This window comes from Delphinapterus leucas, chromosome 8 (genome assembly GCF_059928025.1).
Source record: "Delphinapterus leucas isolate spDelLeu-1000000601 "Yukka" chromosome 8, BTC_Dleu_Yukka2, whole genome shotgun sequence".
NCBI classification, from domain to species: Eukaryota; Metazoa; Chordata; class Mammalia; order Artiodactyla; family Monodontidae; genus Delphinapterus; species Delphinapterus leucas.
Window position 1 is genome coordinate 81,937,368 of NC_143136.1, and position 18,227 is coordinate 81,955,594.

Genomic DNA, 18,227 nt, shown 5'->3' on the forward strand with positions numbered 1-18,227 from the left:
AAAAATTCTTTCTTCTTTCATGATTTCACTCTTTTGCTTAATCCATGTGCACCTTTAGACACGAACTACAGCAAATATTAAAACCTAGAGCAACAGTCAACATGTTTTGAGTGTTGCTTTCTTCATTAATTTATGAAAAAGATAAGCCATCCTTTATTTGAAAACCAAAATAAAATTTATAAATGCAAAAATGAATTGAGGGATGCAGCATTCCCTGAAAATAAGGGAATAATCTAGAGGCAAATCATGCCGCAAATTTCTTTAATTAGACCTTTCAAATTATTTTTCCTTAGGATGTAATTTCTTGCCATCTATCTTGCCAAAACTTTCCATTCCTGCTTTATCTCTAGGATTAACTGCTGGAATCCTCTCTCTGTTCTTCCAGTAACTCTGTCTACTTTAGTTGATAGAGAAATACAACTTCTTACTGATTATAACATTTAGGAGTCTCTTCTCTGAATAACAGCAATTAAGAGTGAGGACTATGTGTCTCGGGCTGCCTGGGTTAGAGTCAGATTCCTTGCCTCTGTAAAAGGGGATAATAAAAGATTTTACCTCAAAGCACACTGTAAGGATTAAATGAAATAAATAATTCAAAGTATTTAGTAGATTGACTGCTACATAGTAAGCACTGAATAACTGTTATTATTGCTAATAATGATAACTTTTTAGAACCTTTTATTTATAATACTTCTTAAATATCTTCTGAGAAAACTGGATAAAGAAACATTCTTGTGACTTTGGATAAGCTTCAGCTAAGCTCTCTGCTCTTCTGTTTTCTCATTTATGAAATGAAATAATCTGGCAATATTAACCTAAAGGAGTCTCTTAACTATAAAAACTTACATGATATTACTTAGCTGTGACGAAGGTTCAGATTTATTTTCCTTCTCTGCATTTGATATGTATTGACAATCTTATTTTCAGTTGAGACTAACTCTGGTTTTTTTATCCTTCTTCTTTGAATAAGAATCATGTCTAATGATATTCTGTACTCTTTCTGGCATTAGTAATCATGAGATACTTTCTTAACTTCTTATGATGAACTTTTACATTCAGTATCAAACCCCAAAGAAGGCCTTAAGATGGTATTGCTTTCTTCTGAACTGATAGCTCATAAACTAATCAGATATTAACCACATACAACAAATGAAATTCTATCTAATCCACGGATTAAAAAAAAACAAAACAAACCCTGTTATGTTTCTGGAGAGGCATATACAAAGTTTTACTCAAAAGGCTTGGAAAGTCTTTTTAATATAGTAACATAATTCACAATTTAGGATAGTGCCTTCTGAGGACAGGAAAATAAAATTTATATCATGGTATAAGAAGAGTTATAGATTCTAATAAGGCATAACTTTAGTAAAAAAGGAAGCTGAAGCTTTTTATTAAGATATAACTTTAGGGGCTTCCCTGGTGGCGCAGTGGTTGAGAATCTGCCTGCTAATGCAGGGAACACGGGTTCAAGCCCTGGTCTGGAAGGATCCCACATGCTGCGGAGCAGCTAGGCCCGTGAGCCACAACTACTGAGCCTGCGCGTCTGGAGCTTGTGCTCCACAACAAGAGAGGCTGCGATAGTGAGAGGCCCGCGCACCGTGATGAAGAGTGGCCCCCGCTTGCCACAACTAGAGAAAGCCCTCGCATAGAAATGAAGACCCAACACAGCAAAAATAAATAATTAATAAACTCCTACCCTCAACATCTAAAAAAAAAAAAAATGATTAAAAGAACAGGATTTGGTTAAAAAAAAAAGATATAACTTTAGTAACAAAAAAGTTATACGGATATCATACAGATATGTATATTTAATCAATGAGAGAGGAGTAACATAAGTATTTAGTATAATTAAATTCTCATAGAGGCTATTTTAAAATCCTGAATTATGTAACAATAATCTTAACTAATGCTGATGTTTGGTTTAACATTATAAGTATCTTGTAGTGAAAGTCAGTGATTCCAGCAAGACAAACTATGGCAGATGTAAAATACAGGTTAGTTAAAAATACCTTTAAAGTCAGTGTGCATACTGAAGTACTTAATGATTTAATATCTGAATTTGCTTCAAAATAATACAGACGATAAAAGTGAAACAAGATTAGCTGTGAGTTCTTAATTACTGAAGCCAGACTGAGGTACATGGAGGTTCATTATACTATTCTGCCAAATACTCTGTGTTTAAAACCGTCCGTAATATACACAGTTAAAAAAAAAAAAAAAAGCCAATGTACCAGCAGACACCAAAACCAGAACCCATGAGGAAGATGATAGATTTAACCTCATAAAAATGCTAACTTTATATGGCAAAAAGTAAGTACATAAAACAAAAACAACCAGCTTTACAACAAATGTTAAAGGAACTTCCCTAGGTGGGAAAGAGACCAGCAACATAAAACAACCTTGTATACATATAGACTGCTATATCAAAACCTCATGGGAACAGCAAACCAAAAAATTACAATACATAACACACAAAAAGAAAAAGCAACCCAAACACAACACCAAAGATAGTTATCAAATCACAAGAGAAGAGAACAAAAGAGAAAGGGAAGAAGAAAGACCTACAAAAACAAATCCAAAACAATTAAGAAAAGGTCAATAGGAACATACATATCAATAATTACCTTAAATGTAAATGGATTAAATGCTCCAACCAAAAGAAAAAGACTGGCTGAATGGATACGAAAACAAGACCCATGTATATGCTGTCTAAAAGAGACCCACTTCAGCTCTAGGGACACATACAGACTGAAAATGAGGGGATAGAAAAAGGTATTCCATACAAATAGAAACCAAAGGAAAGCTGGAGTAGCAGCTTTTTAATTAGACAAAACAAACTTTAAAATAAAGACTGTTACAAGACACAAGGAAGGACACTACATAATGATGAAGGGACCAATCCAAGAAGAAGACATAACAATTGTAAATATATATGCACCCAACATAGGAGCACCTCAATATATAAGGCAAATGCTAACAGCCATAAAATGAGAAACTGACAGTAACACAATAATAGTGGGGGATTTTAACACCCCAATTACCCCAATGGACAAATCATCCACACAGAAGACCAATAAGGAAACACAAGCCTTAAATGACACATTAGACGAGAGAGACTTAATTGATATTGATAGGACATTCCATCCAAAAGCAGCAGAATACACTTTCTTCTCAAGTGCGCATGGAACATTCTCCAGGAGAGTTCACATCCTGGTCCACAAATCAAGCCTTGGTAAATTTAAGAAAATTGAAATCATATCAAGCATCTTTTCTGACCACAACTCAATGAGATTAGAAATCAATTATAGGAAAAAAACTGTAAAAAACACAAACACATGGAGGCTAAACAATGTTACTAAACAACCAATGGATAACTGAAGAAATTAAAGAAGAAATAAAAAAATACCTAGAGACAAACAACAATGAAGACACAATGATCCAAAACCTATGGGACACAGCAGTTCTGAAAGGGAGGTTTATAACAATGCAATCTTACCTCAGGAAACAAGAAGGATCTCAAATAAACAACCTAAAAACACAACTAAAGCAACTAGAGAAAGAAGAACAAACAAAACCCAAACTTAGTAGAATGAAAGAAATCATAAAGATCAGACCAGAAAGAAATGAAATACAGATGAAGAAAACAATGGCAAAGATCAATAAAACTAAAAGCTGTTTCTTTGAGAAGATAAACAAAATTGATAAATCTTATGCCAGACTCATCAGCAAAAAAAGGGACAGGACTCAAATCAATAAAATTAGAAATGAAAAAGGAGAAGTTACAACTGACACCACAAATACAAAGCATCAAAAGAGACTACTATAAGCAACTATATGCCAATAACATGGACAACTTAGAAGAAATGGACAAACTCTGAGAAAGGTACAACTTTCCAAGCCTGAACCAGGAAGAAATAGACAATATGAACAGACCAATTACAAGTAATGAAATTGAAACTGTGATTAAAAACTTCAAACAAACAAAAGTCCAGGACTAGATGGCTTCACAGGTGAATTCTATCAAATATTTAGAGAAAAGTTAACACCAATCCTTCTCAAACTCTTCCAAAAAATTGCAGAGGAACAAACACTCCCAAACTCATTCTATGAGGCCACCATCATCCTGATACCAAAACCAGACAAAGATATCATAAACAAAGAAAATTACAGGCCAATATCACTGATGAACGTAGACGCAAAAATCCTCAACAAAAGACTAGCAAACCGAATCCAACAACACATTAAAAAGATCACACACCATGATCAAATGGAATATATCCCAGGGACACAAGGATTCTTCAACATACACAAATCAATCAATTTATACACCACATTAACAAACTGAAGAAAAAAACCCATATGATCATCTCAATAGATGCAGAAAAAGCTTTTCACAAAACTCAACACCTATTTATGATAAAAACTCTTCAGACAGTGGACATGGAGGTAACATACCTCAACATAATAAAGGCCATATACAACACACCCACAGCAAACATTATTCTCAATGGTGAAAAACTGAAAGCATTTTCTCAAAGATCAGGAACAAGACAAAGATGTCCACTCTAGCCACTTTTGTTCAACATAGTTTTGTAAGTCCTAGCCACAGCAATCAGAGAAGAAAAAAAAGAAATCCAAATTGGAAAAGAAGAAGTAAAACTGAAACTGTTTGCAGATGACATGATACTATACATAGAAAATCCTAAAGATGCTACCAGAAAACTACTAGAGCTCATCAATGAGTTTGGTAAAGTTGCAGGATACATAATTAATACACAGAAATCTCTTGCATTCCTACACACTAACAACGAAAGTTCAGAAAGAGAAATTAAGGAAACAATCCCATTTACCATTGCATCAAAAAGAATAAAATACCTAGGAATAAACTACTTAAGGAGGCAAAAGACCTGTACTCTGAAAACTATAAGATACTGATGAAAGAAATCAAAGACGACACAAAGAAATGGAGAGATATTCCATGTTCTTGGATTGGAAGAATCAATATTATCAAAATGACTATACTATCCAAGGCAATCTACAGATTCAATGGAATCCCTATCAAAGTAACAATGGCATTTTTCACAGAACTAGAAAATTTTTTTTTACAATTTTACAACACAAAAGACCCTGAATAGCCAAAGCATCCTGAGAAAGAAAAACAGAGCTGGAGGAATCAGGCTCCCTGACTTCAGACTATTCTACAAAGCTACAGTAATCAAAACCATATGGTAATGGCACAAAAACAGAAATATAGATCAATAAAACAGGATAGAAAGTCCAGAGATAAACCCACACACCTATTGTCAACTAATCTATGACAAAGGAGGCAAGAATATACAATGGAGAAAAGATGGTCCCTTCAATAAGTAGTGTGGGGAAAACTGGACAGTTACATGTAAAAGAATAAAATTAGAACACTCCCTAACATCATACACAAAATAAACTCAAAATGGATTAAAGACCTAAACGTAAGGTGGCAAAGTATAAAACTCTTAGAGGAAAACATAGGCAGAACATTCTCTGACATAAATTGCAGAAAGATCTTTTCTGGCCCACCTCCTAGAGTAATGAAAACAAAAACAAAAATAAACAAATGGGACCTAATGAAACTTAAAAGCTTTTGCAGAGCAAAGGAAACCATAAACAAAATGAAAAGACAACCCACATAATGGGAGAAAAGATTTGCAAATGAAGTGACCAGGGAGGGATTCATCTCCAATATATATAAACAGTTCACGCAGCTCAATAACAAAAAAACAAACGACCCAATCAAAAAATGAGAAGACTTAAATAGACATTTCTCCAAAGAAGGCATACAGATGGCCAACAAACACATGAAAAGATGCTCAACATCACTAATTATTAGAGAAAAGCAAATCAAAACTACAATGAGTTATCACCTCACACCAGTCAGAATGGCCATCATCAAAAAGTCTACAAACAATAAATGCTGGAGAGGGTGTGGGGAAAAGGGAACCCTCCTGCACTGTTGGTGGGAATGTAAATTGCTACAGCCACTATGGAGAACAGTATGGAGGTTCCTTAAAAAACTAAACATAGAGCTACCATATAATCCAGCAATCCCACTCCTGGGCACATATCTGGACAAAACCATAATTTGAAAAGATACATGCACCCCAATGTTCACTGCCGCTCTATTTACAATAGCCAAGACATGGAAGCAGCCTAAATGTCCATCGACAGAGGAATGAATAAAGAAGATGTGGTACATATATACAATGGAATATTATTCAGCCATAAAAAAGAACAAAATAATGCCATTTGCAGCAACATGGATGGGCCCAGAGATTGTCATACTGAGTGAAGTAAGTCAGACAGAGAAGGACAAGTATCGTATAATATCGCTTACATATGGAATCTAAAAAAATGATACAAATGAACTCATTTACAAAATAGAAACAGAGTTACAAATGTAGAAAACAAACTTATGGTTACCAAGGGGGAAATTGGCAGGGAGGAATTAATTGGGAGATTGGGATTGATATATACACAGTACTATAAATAAAGTAGACAATCAACAAGGATCTACTGTATAGCACAAGGAAGTCTACTCAATATTCTGTGATAACCTATATGGGAAAAGAATCTGAAAAAGAATGGATATAGGTATATGTATAACTGAATCACTTTGCTGTACACCTGAAATGAACACAACATTGTAAATCAACTACACTCTAATATAAAATTAAATTAAATTTAAAAAATTAAAAAAGAAGCATTCTAGCCAAGGAACATTTATATTCTATTATTTCTAGTCATAATATATGTACATATGTATATAATAATACATAATGCATAATATATATGTATTATTATGCATCATATAGACATATATCAATAAATTCAGAAAGACATGACAACATATAAAAAGTACTTATCTCAAGGTGGTAAGATTACTCTACTTTTCCATATTGTCTTTTCTTGTTTTTACAATAAACATGTATTAATTTTATAATAGAAATATTCTTTAGAGGTGTTTGTATGTCAACTATTTCGAGAAGTCCAGCATTTTATTTATTTTTTGAATTTTATTTATTTTTTTATACAGCAGGTTCTTATTAGTTATCCATTTTATACATATTAGTGTATATATGTCAATCCCAATCTCCCAATTGGCATTTTAATCTATAGATGTCAGATGTTTTTCATATTCAATAAATATTAAGTTCACAGACAAGAAAACTATAATTATATGAAGAATTCATGCAGAGAAAACAACTCCTACCTTCTGCAGAGAACTGATAAAAACATAACATGTGCTGTGAGACCCAGCAGCGTAATGGAGGCAGTAAATCTCTAGATGCTCTATGCCTTTACGAGTCCCTATAAAGGAGTACCTCTTCTCTCTGTAACAGAAATAACATAGACACACACATTTATTTAAAGGAATGTAAATTATCCTTAAGTACACACTGGAGCTATATAGGCTGCTGCCTGTTTTCAAGTGGGGTCTCACAGAAAAACAGTTGGAAATATTACCACTTTTAAAAAAAAATAAATTTATTTATTTATTTTTGGCTGCATTGGGTCTTTGTTGCTGTGTGCAAGCTTTCTCTAGTTGCGGTGCACGGGGGCTACCCTTCATTGCGGTACGTGGGCTTCTCATTGTGGTGGCTTCTCTTGTTGCAGATCATGGGCTCTAGGCGCGTAGGCTTCGGTAGTTGTGGCAAGCGGGCTCAGCAGTTGTGGTTCGTGGGCTCTCGAGCACAGGCTCAGTAGTTGTGGAGGATGGGCTTAGCTGCTCTGCGGCATGTGGGATCTTCACGGACCAGGGATCAAAGCCGTGTCCCCTGAATTGGCAGGTGGATTCTTAACCTCTGTGCCACCAGGGAAGTCCTATTTTTTTTTTTTAATTTACCATTTTAACCATTTTATTTATTTACTTTTGACTGTATTGGGTCTTAGCTGTGGCATGAGGGACCTTTGTTGTGCCATGTGGGCTTCTTAGTTGCGGCATGCATGCGGGATCTAGTTCCCCGACCAGGGACTGAATCCACGCCCTTTGCATTGGAAGCGTGGAGTCTTAACCACTGGATCACCAGGGAAGTCCCCCATTACCACTTATTTGTTACATGACCTTGGGAACATTACTTATCCTCTCTGTGCCTTAGTTTCCTCATCTGTAAATAGGGATAATAACAGTACCCAAGTAGAAGGGTTATTATAAAGATTAATATTCATAAAGTACAACAGTGTCAGATACAATAACAATAGTGTATGCCATATATGTGGTTTTTAAAGAGAAATACCTGAGTGGGGTTGATTATATTAATAGAGACTCTTCACAGACCATATTACTTTCAGTGATATTTTACTTCTGTTAACATCTCAAGTAATTCTCACTTCAGTGCTATGAATGGATATTATTACCACCTAGCCCTCAGCTTTGCAAATCAGAAAGTTGATTTCATCAGAGCTCCCCAAACTGTTACAAACTCACAAGAACTGATAAATTTAAAAAGGCAACTTTTTGTTGTTCCAAAATGATAGCAAATGGACTGGATATAATACTATTTCCTGCTACCTGGTCTATTTAAGTAGAAACCACTTAGAAACTACCTGTTTAGTGTAAAGTTAAAGCAAGTAGAATTGAAAAACTCAAACTGGATCTTCCATCAAACCATAGTAGTGTGCTTTTCTACTGTGTTACTAATGTCCTCTTACACTTGATATGATACCTTGAGAAAGCACAACATCACCAATGGAATATTCTTGCCAAGAACGTTTAATCTCAATCTAATAATCAAAAAAAAAATCAGAAAAATCTAAATTAAGAGACATCTTGCAAACAATTTGCCCAGACTTTTAAAACATGTCAACAACATGACATAAGAAGGCTGGGAATTTTTCTTTTTTTAAGTTTAAAGGAGATTAAATGGATATGACAACTGAATACAATGCATGATCCTTGACTGGATCTTGGAATCAGGGGGAAAAAAGACAGCTATAATTACTGAACAGTTGGGAAATTTAAAATACAGACTTTTAAAATCCCTATTAGTTAATACATTTAAAATTAGGTGGATTATTCCTGTAAATAAAAATTATTCATTCATGCATTTATATGCATCATAATTAATTAAACATCTATTCAGTGTGATAGGCCTGCAGATAATAAAAATTCTTGCAAGTAACAGACCTTAAAATACAGTCTTGGCCTGGCCAAAGAGGTCAGGTGAAGGGTAGTGCGGACCCCTCTATCTTAGTCTGGCAAGTTAGCAAAGTGGCTAAACCACCATCTGATATATTTGGGACTCAGGCCATCTTCCTACTGAAGTGTTTTCCCTTCTAATGAAGGGGAAAAATTCAGAATGTTGGAGCAGGCTGCTGCTTCATGCAGCCTTCAATAAAGTTCTACAAGAAAGAGTGGCACATCAGGAAGCAGAGAAGGGAAAAAAAGATAGCTTTGCCAAAAGAGCTACTTTCTGTCTGTGGATGAGAATCAGATGATCTGGAGCTTGGCAGGACTGAAGAAGCCAAATTATAAATGTTTTATAATTATCTTTTATTTATTTTTGAATAGGTTATTTGCATGATATAGAATTTGAGAGATATAAAAAGGCAGTGAAAAATTTCCCATCCAGTCTTGTCCCCCAGACATCTATTTTCCCTCCCCAGAGGCAATCCCTGCTACCGCTCATGTATTCTTCCAGAAATGTTTAATGCATTGCCATATCTATACTTGTATTTACAGAAATGGAGCAGGTTATACACTCTGTTCTATACCTTGCTTTCTTTATGTAATATGTTTTGTCAATTGATCACTTCAGTACATAGAGAGCTGCATTATTATATATTATTTTCATAAAGCTTATACTGTAAAAACTACAGAGTAGATAAGAACGCAAGACGACACAACAGGTGTTTTCCCATGGAAAGGAAAAAAAATACTGTCCACCAGACAAAAAAGAGCGTTGAGGTATCTGAGGGTAGAGTACTGAAGATGACGACTGAGAAAGGTAGCTGGGAGGATTTGTCTGAAGACATCTTTGGATTCAGAGAGTACCAGTGCATTGTGGCAGAACATCTGAAAAGTTACTGAAGCCTTTGCCATGAGAGGGGTGCAAAAGTGACTAAGACTGATCTGGCAGACATTAAGGAGACTGGGGTTTGAGGAAACAGAGTGAAGAGTACCTGGTCCTCACAACTGGAGACCACAGCAAGAACCGCAGCAGTAGACTAAGTATTTATCTCAAATCTAACACGTTAGAAAGAAAAACTACTCAGTAGATAATAATGTTGATTTCTGGTTAAAGATGGTAGATTGAACATATACTTAATTCCATGCCCTTTCAAAACCACATTAAAATACAATATAATATTAAATATTTCATTAAAAAGCATGAAACAAGAAAGAAAAAGAGAATGAGGGATGAATGACAGTACCAAAATTTGGAAACTAGACAGCAGAAGGACTACAGCTAACTGACTTAGCAAATCCAAACAAACTAAATCTTAAACTAGTAGGAGATAAAGCCAGGAAAAAGTTTTATTTGCATTACAGTTTCCAAGAAACTTAGTAATTGGTAGCACCCAGACTTATGGAAGTAGTTTAAAGGTAGAAATAAGAGCAAGGCTGGTTGGAAGTCTGTTTAAGAATTAGTCTCTTGCATTCCCTCTCTACCATCTGCAACTGGACAAGTACCCCTCCCTCTATCATCCTAGCCGAAGACAATGTTTATTCTTTGGAGTGGTAAAACAGAAGGTTCCCAAACTGGGAAATTTGGAGAATTCTGGTCAGCAGAGTACTCTACTGAAAACAGAACTGAATGAAATTTTATACTTTGAATATGACATCCCAAGTCCTCTTCTACTTAGTTTGTAAAATGCTAGCAGCGCATCTTATAACCTCTAGGTAGGAGAGTGAAAGATTCTTCTTTGGAGAATCTAACTGGATTAAAGAGAATCTAACTGGATTAAAAACTGGATTAAAGTTCTCAATAAATTGACACTGGGAGTTCCTGAACAAAACAGCATAGTCAGATCTATGGAATGCACAGTCATCAAGCCCCAATTATGTATTATCCAGATATCCCCCTTTCTTTAAACATGAGCAGTGGGAAATTAATGGATTAAATGTGAAGCTGAAAAAAAATCAAGAAGTAGAAATAATCATCATTTATTTAGAGATATTCTTCTTCATAAACACCAAAAGAAACACCTAGAAAGAACCGAAAGTGATTGCTTCTGGTAATTGGAAAAATGGTGAAAAGAGGTGTAGAACAGGAAACTGCTAATTTCTTTTAAAAATAAGTCTTGTAGGACTACTTGATTTTTTAAACTATGTGCATGTGTAACTTTGATAAATATAGAACAAAACAGTATAAAATTAACATTAACAATGATCTGTAGGAACTTAGCAATTCAAATTTAAATTCTTAAATGTGGCTGCGTATGAACTGCTGTACTGTCCAACCTTAAAGGGTAAGTTTCTAGAAAACAGGTGTCACACCGGACAAATATCTGCTATGGCAGCCAGCACATGGCAGGTAACTAAACATTGCTACTTTAACTGGTAACAATGAAAAACAAAAACAGGCACTGTGGTGGGTTCTAGACCTCCTGGGTTCAAATCTTGACTCTAACCCTTTCTAGTTATATAGTCTTGGACAAGATATTAAATCTTTTTGTTTATGCCTCCTTATCTGTAAAATGCTCATTTCATAGGAATGTTGTGAGTGTTAACATATATTATAGGAAGAGTGTTTAGCACAGTGCCTGAGGCATAAGGAATGGTTAATAAATGCTATAGCTATTTTAATTTTTATGCCCAAATCCTAACTCTGGATGTTAAGGATCATGTCTACTGTATCTCCTACTACTCCCTTGCACAGACCTCACGACATTTTATTTCCCACAAATGTCTTGTTCAACAACTCTAACCCTAATCATCACCCTAAAATCAATATTGCCTGGTTCACTTCAAAACACCAACTAGAAATAAATACCTGGAACCACCTCTTTTGTCTTATCCATTCTTACTTTCCTTTTCCTTTAAGGCAGCCTGGAGCAGAATTTGTAAGCAGAGGACCTAAGTTTGGGCAGATCATTTAGCCTCTCTGACTATCCATTTTCTCATCTGTTAAGAGATGATAATACCTGCTGGAGTGGATACTTGAAGTTTGTCTCTCCACCATGCTTTCCTGCTATGTCTGCTAACTGTATACCAATTTTCCTTTTGACAACTCACCCGTTCGACAGCTTTAGAGGTGGGCCTAACTGCCAAAGCCAGTCTGCATAGCCCCCTATCCCTCTGTCCACAGTGATGGATACTTAATCAGATCAGGATGGATACTTAATCAGATCAGGACCGCTGACACTCAAAACTGTCAGTGACGCCAAGTGTGGAGCTGACAATGAAGCCAATTCAGGGGATAAGAACTGCGAGCCTCAGATTAGTCTTTCTGGAGACCATTCTATCCTATAAACCACAATATCTCCTTTTAGCCTAAGCTTGTGTGTGTGGAGTGGGGAGGGAGGGGAGGGGGAGGGGAGGGCAGAAAGGGCAAGTGTTCTTCAGCTAAATGAGTCTTAACTCCTATCAACCATGTAAGTATTATCTCTACTGTTTCTAAGATGAACTGAGATAATAAATATAAAAATCTTGGATAAACGTAAAAGAGTATGCAAATGTTAATTGTTAAAAATTGTAATAACACAAGCCCAATTTCTTCACAAAGTATACTATCCTTGTAATAGTTATAACTTATTTTCACAAAAATCAAAGTACCTTATTAAAAATCTGGACATGATGGATAGTATTTGTGAATATATATTTTGCATAAAAAATATAAGAATGCCCAATTGTCCAAATTATTCCAGGTCATGCATGTGACAGCAGCTCAGACAGCTTCCTTATCTACCAGATTTAAAAGGTTAGGCTAGTACACCCCAAATCTCTATTTTACCCTTTGATATTTAAAGTTGTATGCTCCATAAACCTGTTTGAATCCTTTTGAAAATATGTATTCTGTACTAATTACTTACAAGTGAATTTTATCAGACTTAATTAGTAAAGTCTAGAGTAGTACAATTATTTTATTATTTATAAGTAAAACACAAATTAAAGAGAAATTGAAAAATGGTACCTAGTCCCTATAAAAGCTGATTTTATAAATGTATAAAATAAAATACTCTGAATTCAGAATAAAAATTAGAAATAAATGATATCCCAAGTGACCTCAAAGGGTATAAAAAGGCATTTGTTTTCTTAAATAGATCCATCTCTTCATGTCTACAGGATTAATATGACTGACAATTCTTTTCTTTCTGGCTAAAGCAAAAGTAAACTTTAGCTCAACTCCTGTTTAATTTCTCAGAAACGAAATAAGTGCAATTGAAATAAATGCTGCTTTACAGTATTTGCTTCATCTGATATCTCCGAGGTCTTATCTCTAGATTACGCTCCTTTAGGTAAAGGATCAGATAATCAGGTAATAAGGATGACTTTGGTCTCATCTTCTATTATCAATACCTAATGATAACAATGAATATAATAATGAGAAAATCATGAGCATGAATGTATACATTTTTTTCATGATGGAAAATATCCAATACAAAATGAAAAAAAAAAACTGGGCTGTAATGGCATTTTTTTAAAGAAAGAAAATGATGAGATAAGAATGCTATTCTTTAATTAAAAACAAGTTATAATATCAGGGTCACTGGTAAAAGTTTAATACCAATTAAAAATAGTATTAGACAGATAATTAGTCAGGAAACATAATAAAATGCTTAAATTCCAGTCCAACAAAACCAACAACTTTTCTTAATAAACTGGACTATGAAGAATGTGGTATTTTAATAAATATACTTTAAGTCACTTTTGTCCTTCAAAATGGTTATCTTCGGAGGCTGTAAACAAGCCCAGAAATGCCAGAATTGTGAAAATATTTCTGGAATTTCTCTTTTGTAATTGCCTCTACAGTTAACTTTTGTACGACACAAGATCCCTTGTTGTTTCTGACCCCAAAAGGCATACATAACTTTTGACCCACTAAGCTTAGTTTGACATGACATTTAGTTGGCTTAAGAATTCAGATTAAACTAGTAATGTGCATGCAAAATAGTATGTTAAGGAACAAAAGCAATTCCATAAATATTTTGTGCAAAGGCAGTATCCATGGAGTAAGTCTACAGTTTCCAAAAGTGCTTCTGAGAGTCAAAAAATAATAAAGATTTTAAAATGTTGTCGCCTTCCCTATAACTATGTCTTAAATTAAGAATAAAATAGCAGTCTGAATATACAGACATAAACTATCAAATTTCAGATTGTGAGAATAAATTTTTTTAAAATTGCAGCTTCTAAAAATTAATTCAATCTAACAAACATTTATTGAATGTATTCTATTTATCTATAGGAGTGCTATAGGTACAATAGAAAACAGCAAAATAAGTAATATACAGGCCAGGTGTTCAGAGCAATTATAAGCTAAGTGGAAGAGAAAGTTACGTACAATAACCAGTACAACATTCTACTTCAGTTCTAGACTTAAACATTCTAAATAAAGCTAAAATCTTAGTTATATAAGCTAATTTACATTCAAACGTTTTAGTCCATAGTTTCTCATGTCATTCCTTTTACCACTAGCATTGTGTACCATTATAAATACATATCACATCACATTGTATAAATTTATTTATCCTCAGCTGGTCTATGAGCTCCTCCACATGAACTAGAGGTCATGGCACAACATCTACTGTAATGTACATGAACAACAACTGTGTGAATCATAAGGCAGGAAGTTAAATTACTGAAAGAAAGGCGAAGCGGTATGAGAAAGTCAGAAAAGGAATGGTTTTAATTCCCACTGGAGAAAGCTTCAAAAACAAGGGAGCATTTAAAGAAAACTGAGATCTTAATATACAGAAACATAACAAGAGAGGATTATGGGCAGATGGAACAGGAAAAGTTTGCAAAACTATGAAGGTAAGGAAGGTACTGGGTAGGCTTTACAATATTCATAATCCAGTATCACTGGAATTCCAAGCTTTTGTGATTGATTAATAGATGTATTAACTATAGGAGGGGTACTGGGAATAACACTTAGACAAATTAGCAGCAATCTGAGTGGGTCATCTTTCCCAGACCTGTACTATCGGGGGACCAACAGTACACGTCTATCAAAATGGTGTCACAAAAAATGGCCTTTGAAAATCTACTCTTATGTCTGAACACAATTCAGATGTCTATATTATTTTAGAATAATGTAGAGCACTCCTTACCAAATGGCATTTCATGGAATAATGCACTCTTAGAGAAATGCGAACATTTGCAGAACCCAGTTCAATTCAGTATATTTTCCCGAATAATTTGACCATGGAACATTTCTGTCATAAAATTCCTGTTAACATGTCAGTTTAGAAAATATTATTGTAATATCCCTATTTTTAATATATAAGGTATCACTATACATTAACTTAAAATTTGAGTCATCAAATGGGTCTATTTCATGCATTATGATGTTATAGTACTACTGGGAACAACTGCTAAATATCCACCAATTTGGTAGCAAACAGAGGGTATGAGACAGTATCATAATAAGAAATTATCAATATAAATTTACTTCATCTTATATACCCAAACCTACATGGATTATTTAATAGTTTATGGTGAATTAATCATAGGCTACAGTGAAATTTAGTCAGATAAACATAAGGTTTGATTTAGCTATACCTCCTTAAAAAATATAAAGAAACTGGAAACAAGATGAATGTCTACAAATAGGGGAATAGTTAAAAAAAATTTGGTACCTCCATACTACACAATATTGCAGTCATTAAAAAACTAAATTAGAGCTATTTCTACAAAGCACTGTAGAGTGAGAAATGCAAGGTGCTGGTGTGTGTGTGTGTGTGTGTGTGTGTGTGTGTGTGTAATCCCATCCTTTAAAGCAATGAACAATTCCTCTCTCTATATGTGTCTATATATATATGTGTATACACACTGAGTATATGGAGGATATATTTAGATTAAGAAAAAAGACTGCATAAAAATATGATAATTTTACTGGTATATAAAATAAGATCTAAGAAAATGAAGAATATTAAAACCTAGAGAAATTACATCAAAGTTGATTAAAACTAATACAATAAATCTTTCCTATTTGATTTCTTTGATGAATTCCCATTAATTATGGTAGGGGCTGGGGCAGGTGAGATGTACATTTCGTAGCATGAGTTATATATTCTTTCATGGTTTGATTCCTACTTTTCTCACATTCCCAGTATATACTCTACATTCCAGCTATAGTAAACAACCTAGCATTTACTGGGATACTCTGTGCTACTTCATAATTCTGTGCCTTTGTACACACCGTGTCCACTGCCCGAAATGTCCTTTTTTTTTGCTTCTCTGCATGTTGAACTCTTAAAAAGTTTATGTGTAAGACTTAGTCAAACAAATATTAAAAATGCAACCTGTTGTATAATAAGCATTGAGTAAGTATCACAGGAATTCAAAGTCCTGACTGGAGTAGTCAGGAAAAGCTAGTAAATGAATTAGGTCTTGAAAGATTAGCACTTTAACAGAAGTGAGGAGAGAGGGTACAGGCATACCTCGGAGATACTGCAGGTTCAGTTCCAGAACACTGCAATAAAGCAAATATTATTCTCAAAAAGCAACTCACACAAATTTTTTGGTTTCCCAGTGCATATAAAAGTTATGTTTACCCTCTACTGTTGTCTATTAATTGTGCAATAGCATTATGTCTAAAAAACGGTGTACATACCTTAATTAAAAAACTTTATTGCTAAAAAATGCTAACAAACATCTGAGCCTTCAGTGAGTCATAATCTTTTCCCTGGTGGAAGGTCCTGCCTCGATGTTGATGGCTGCTGACTGATCAGGGTGGTGGGTGCTGAAGGCTGGGGTGGCTGTGGGAATTTCTTAAAATAAGACAACAGTGACGTTTGGTGCATTGATTGACTCTTGCTCTCACAATTTCTCTGTAGCATGCAATGTTGTTTGATAGCATTTTACCCATACCCACAGCGGGACTTCTTTCAAAACTGGACTCAATCCTCTCAAACCCTGCTGCTGCTTTATCAGCTAAGTTACTGTCATTTCAACAATCTTCACAGCATCTTCATTAAGAGTAGATTCCACCTCAAGAAACCACTTTCTTTGCTTATCCTTAAGAAGCAACTCCTCACCCATTCAAGTTTTATCATGAGATTGTAGCAATTCAGCCACATCTTCAGCCTCCACTTCTAATTTTAGTTTTTTGCTGTTTCCACCACATCCACAGTTACTTTCTCCACTGAAATCTTGAACCCCTCAAAGTCATCCATGAGGGTTGCAATCGATTTTTTATAAACTCCTATTTATGTTGATATTTTGACCTCTTGCCATGAATCACAAATGTTCTTAATGGCATTTGGAATGGTGAATCCTTTCCAGAAGGTTTGCAATTTACTTTGCCCAGATCCATCAGAGGAATCACTATCTATGGCAGCTATAGCCTTATTAAACGTATTTCTTAAAGAATAGGGCTTGAAAGTTGAAATTACTCCTTGATCCATGGACTGCAGAATGGATGTTGTGTTAGCAGGCATGAAAACAACATGAATCTCATTGTACATATCCATCAAAGCTCTTGGGTGACAGGTACATTGTTAATGAGCAGTAATATTTCAAAAGGAATCTCTTTTCTGAGCAGTAGGTCTCATCAGTGGGCTTAAAATATTCAGTAAACCATGTTGTCAACAGATGTGCTGTCTCCCAGGCTTTGTTGTTCCATTTATAGAGCACAGGCAGAGCAGATTTAGCATAATTCTTAAGGGCCCTAGGATTTTCAGAATGGTAAATGATCACTGGCTTCAACTTAAAGTCACTAGCTGCATTAGCCCCAGCAAGAGAGACAGCCTATCCTTTGATGCTTTGAAGCCAGGCACTGAATTCTCCTCTCTACCTATGAAAGTCCTAGACGGCATCTTCTTCCAACATAGGGCTATACTGAAAATCTGTTGTATAGTGTACCAATCTTCATTATCTTTTTTTTTTAACATCTTTATTGGAGTATAATTGCTTTACAATGGTGTGTTAGTTTCTGCTGTATAACAAAGTGAAGCAGCTATACATATACATATACATATATCCCCATAGCTCCTCCCTCTTGCGTCTCCCTCCCATCCTCTCTATCCCACCCTTCTAGGTGATCACAAAGCGCCAAGCTGATCTCCCTGTGCTATGAGGCTGCTTCCCA

General features: G+C 35.0%; 1 protein-coding gene across 11 annotated transcripts in view; it reads right to left on the minus strand.

The window, feature by feature from the left end:
- Positions 1 to 18,227, minus strand: part of MBD5 (methyl-CpG binding domain protein 5) — a 413,679-nt gene that overhangs the window by 148,990 nt on the left and 246,462 nt on the right. For all 11 annotated transcript variants that reach the window (XM_089916847.1, XM_089916845.1, XM_089916843.1 and 8 more), the window contains one exon: positions 7,247 to 7,367. The gene's annotated coding sequence lies outside the window, so the exon portion shown is untranslated. The remainder of the gene's footprint in view (positions 1 to 7,246; positions 7,368 to 18,227) is intronic.